Genomic DNA, 4,613 nt, shown 5'->3' with positions numbered 1-4,613 from the left:
TGGCATGACACTCTCCTACTATGGGTTCTGGGGATTGACCTCATGTTTTTTGGATGTTCATGACAAGCTGACCCATCTCACCAGCCCTCAATTCCTCTAGGTTGGGTCTGAACAAGGATGAGGGCACTGGGAAGCCTCAGGGCTCTCCAGAGGAGAGTCTGCGTTTCTATAGATTACCTGTTGGGGGCAGCAGAGGCCACAGAATGCTCAAGTTTGCACAGCAGGGACGTGTGGGCAGGGAACGGTTCCTTCTCTGGCTGTGAGAAAGGAGAACCCTACTTTTTCCTCTGGCTGGTGTCCACCATATCCTTGGGTGGCCTGGCCTGCTGCCCACCAGCAAATTTGGTGTCTTTCAGGACAAGAGTCAATCCTAACCCTCCGTCTATTTTCTCTGTTTCCTTCTCTTAGCTGTGTCTCTATATTCAGTAACCTATGACAGTACTTTGTCTTGCAAAGGTGTTAGAAATGATATTTATTTTATTATTATTTTTTTGGGTCTTTTTGAGACAGGGTCTCCCTGCAGCCCCAGCTGTCCTGGAACTCACTATGTAGACCAGGCTGGCCTTGAACTCACAGAGATCCACCTGCCTCTGCCTCCTGAATGCTGGGATTAAAGGCATGTGCCACCAAGCCCGGCTATTTTATTATTATTTTTAAATTTTATGTGAATGATAGTGTTATAGCCTGCATGTATGTAAGTGTACGTGTGTCATGCAGTGCCTACAGAGGTCAGAACAGGGTATTGGAGCCCCTGGAACTAGAGTTATAGACGGTTGTTAGCTGCCATGTGGGTGCTGGAAATCGAACGTGGGTCCTCTCCAAGAGCATTCAGTGATCTTAGTCGCTGAGCCATCTCTCCAGCTGGAAATGATATTTTATGTCACAGACACCTGCTGAGCCCATGGTATGAGCTGGAACCTGTTCTGTGCACTGTAGACACAGGCCTAGCATATCACTATCTTGGGCAAGTCCCTGGTACACACAGGTAGTAGGATTATAACACATTCAAAAACAGGAAGGGAGTATGGAGACAGAAACATAATGGAAACACAAAGTTTGTGCTTACCAGACACTGGCTCACCTGGGATTACAGTCATTAGATCTCAGGTTTAGCTTTGACCTCCCTGGGAACCATGGCAAAAAGGGAAACAAGACTAGGCATGAGGGGCATGGTGGTGCACACCTTTAATCCCAGCACTTGGGAGGCAGAGGCAGGCGGATCTCTGTGAGTTCAAGGCCAGCCTGGTCTACATAGTGAGTTCCAGGACAGCTGGGGCTACAGGAAGACCCTGTCTCAAAAAAAAAAAAAAAAAAAAAAAAAAGACTAGACACACAGATTCCTATCTGTTTATCACTGAACAATGAAATGAGCAGCCTCTTAGTGAGAGCCAGGCTTCCTTTTTAGAAAAGATTTATTTATATATTAAAAAAATTTTTTTTGGTCTTTTTGAGACAGGGTTTCCCTGTAGCCCCAGCTGTCTTGGAACTCACTACGTAGACCAGGCTGGCTTTGAACTCACAGAGATCTGCCTGCCTCTGCCTCCCGAGTGCTGGGATTAAAGGCATGCGCCAGCACGCCTGGCTATATATTTTAAAAATATTTTATTTTTATTTTATGTGTGAGTGTATTGCTTGCATGTAGGTAGGTGCTCTGGTGTCATGCAATGCCCTTGGAAATCAGAAGAGGGCATCAGATCCCCCAGAACTGGAGTTACGGACAGTTGTTAGCTACCCTGTGGGTGCTGGGAACCGAAGTCGGGTCCTTTGCGAGAGCAGCCAGTACTCTTAACGCTGAACCATCTCTTCAGCCCCTATTTATTTATTTATTTATTTATTTATTTATTGATTTATTTATTTATTATTTTCCTATCTAGTTTTATTCGTAATCATAAACAACTCTGCAATCCAGCTAGACTTGGAGGGGAGTAAGGAGAATATGGAACCCAAAGAACAGCACGGAGACATTGAGAGCACAAAGATTATGGGATACCGCCAGCAGATGGGGCGGAGGGTGCTCTCCTGAGCTATGGGTCTGGTGGTTAATATGCACACAAGTCAAAAGTATTAGAGCTGTCCACAGTCAGCCATGGCAATTTTCTTGCTGGTCTTGCCATTCCGTGACCCAAAGTGCCCTATGGCTTTCACAAAGCTCATGCCTCTTTCACCCTCCCAAAGTCTACATGTTCGCCATCCAACCACTCAGTTTTGGCAGAGCAGATGAAAAATTGGGAACGGTTTGTGTTTGGTCCAGCATTTGCCATGGACAAGATACCAGGACCTGTATGTTTCAGGATGAAGTTCTCATCCTCGAATTTCTCCCTGTAGATCGACTTGCCGCCAGTGCCATTATGGTGTGTGAAGTCCCCACCTTGGCACATGAATAATTCTGTGAAAGGAGGAACCCTTAGAACCAAATCCTTTCTCTCTAGTGCTCAGAGCACCAATGTTTTCTGCTGTCTTTGGAAATTTGTCTGCAAACAGCTCGAAGGAGACGCGACCCAAAGGTTCACCATCAACCTCGATGTCGAAGAACAGGGTGGTGTTGACCATGGCTGACAGCAAGTGACTACAGGGGACAGTGGCATCTGCAGAGCCTATTTATTTATTTTTGAGGCAGAGTATCACTATGTAGTCTCAGTTCACCTGGAACTCCCTGTGTAGACCTGGGTAGCCTGGCTTTATTTATTTATTTATTTATATTTATATATATGCATGTGTGTTCCTGCTTGTCTGTATGTACACTAGCTTTTTATAGTTAATTCCATAAAATTTCATTTCTTCCTCTCTTTTTTAATTTATTTATTTTTTATTATTTATTTATTTATTTTGACATGAGTCTCATGGAGCCCAGGCTGGTCTTAACTCTTCTAGAAGAGCTAAGCTTAAGCTTCTTTTTAAAAAAAGTTTATTGCCGGGTGTGGTGGTGCACGCCTTTAATCCCAGCACTCAGGAGGCAGAGGCTGGTGGATCTCTGTGAGTTCAAGGCCAGCCTGGTCTGCATAGTGAGTTCCAGGACAGCTGGCGCTACAGGGAGACCCTGTCTCAAAAAGACAAAAACAAGTTTATTATTTTTATTTATTTATTACTTTATTTACTATTTTTTTTAAATGTGTATGTGTGCATTGCCTGCATATATATAGGTGCACCTGTGTCATGCAATGTTCTCAGAGGTCAGAAGTGGGTATGGGATCACCTGGAACTGGAGTTATGAATGGTTATTAGCCACTATGTGGGTGCTGGGAATCGAACCCGGGTCCTCTGCAAGAGCAACCATTGCTCTTAACTGCTGAGCCATCTTTCCAGCCCCTTATTATTTTTATTTATGAGTATATTGCTTGCATGTAGGTAGATGAGTGTCATGCAATGCCCATGGAGGTCAGAGTGGGTGTTGGATCCTCTTGAACTGGAGTTATGGATGGTTGTTAGCTACCATGTGGGAGCTGGGAATTGAACCAGGGCCTCTGCAAGGATAGCAAGTGCTCTTAACCACTGAGTCATCTCTCCAGTTCCCAACCTTGAACTGCTGATCCTCCTGCCTCCACCTCCCAAGTGCTGGGATGACAGGCTGGTACCACCACACTCAGTTTATGCATCACTAGGGATTGAGCCCAGGTCTCATGCATGCTAGGCAAGCACTCTATCCACATCCTCAGCTCTAGAAAGTCACCAAGATGGAACAGCACAGTGGGCAGTGGCGGGCCTCTGGTGAGGGGGAGCTCAGCCCATTAATTACTGCACAGGGCCCATAGCAACCAGTTCATTCCAGACCTAAGTTTGGGTTTTGCTTTTCTCCGGCCTCTCATGGTCAGGGACAAGGTTGTCACCATCCCTACATCTGCTTCCTGTCTAGTCCTTATGAGGCTTGTGATGGTACTGAGCTGACCTCAAGTCCCCATCCCCCCCCTTCTCTCTATATTTGCTGTGGCCATCATGTCCCCGTATCATCCCCTGCTCATCCATCATCCTAACTAGGACCTGCACATGGAGCCCAGTCTCTTGGGAATTCGTAGCTCTGTATTTCTGCTGTATCGTATCACTGGCCACCACTTAGCAATGACACTTGAGCTCTTCCCCAACCCACCTTTTTTCAGTAAGTTCTCATGAACACTACCCAGCAGTGCCCCCAAAGGTGTGGCCTCACAGTGTGTGTGTGGGGGTGCTGTGGGAACTGATTTTTTTCCCTTCCCCTCCCTCTCTTCTTTTTACTCCCCCACCCCAAGACAGGCCTCCCTGTAGCTCCAGCTGGACCAGAACCATTGAGCTGGCTCTCCGGCTCTATTTATTATTTTTTTTAATTTTAATTTTAATTCTTATTTTATGTATGGATGTATTGCATGCATGTATGTGAGTGTACCCATGTCATGCAATGCCTCAGAGGTCAGAAGAGGGCTTTGGATTCCCCTGGAACTGGAGTTAAGGATGGTTTGTAGCCACCATGTGGGTGCTGGGAATCGAACCTGGGTCCTCTGCAAGAGCAGTCAGTGCTCTTAACCACTGAGCCATCTCTCCAGCCCCCACTATTTGTTTTTCAATTACATTTATTTATTGTGTGTGTATGTATGACATGCCCTGACACAAGTGTGAGACAACTTGCTGGAGTCAGTGCTCTCTTT

General features: G+C 45.9%; 1 pseudogene; it reads right to left on the bottom strand.

Annotated features, from left to right (window-relative positions):
• Positions 1-2,064: 2,064 nt before the first annotated feature.
• On the bottom strand, positions 2,065-2,556 carry LOC108491706 (annotated as a pseudogene).
• Between the last annotated feature and the right edge of the window lie 2,057 nt (positions 2,557-4,613).

Source organism: Nannospalax galili, unplaced genomic scaffold (assembly GCF_000622305.1).
Source record: "Nannospalax galili isolate Female #2095 unplaced genomic scaffold, S.galili_v1.0 scaffold664, whole genome shotgun sequence".
Taxonomy (NCBI): domain Eukaryota; kingdom Metazoa; phylum Chordata; class Mammalia; order Rodentia; family Spalacidae; genus Nannospalax; species Nannospalax galili.
The sequence above is the reverse complement of the archived record's forward strand: the minus strand, read 5'-3'. Positions and strand labels throughout refer to the sequence as shown.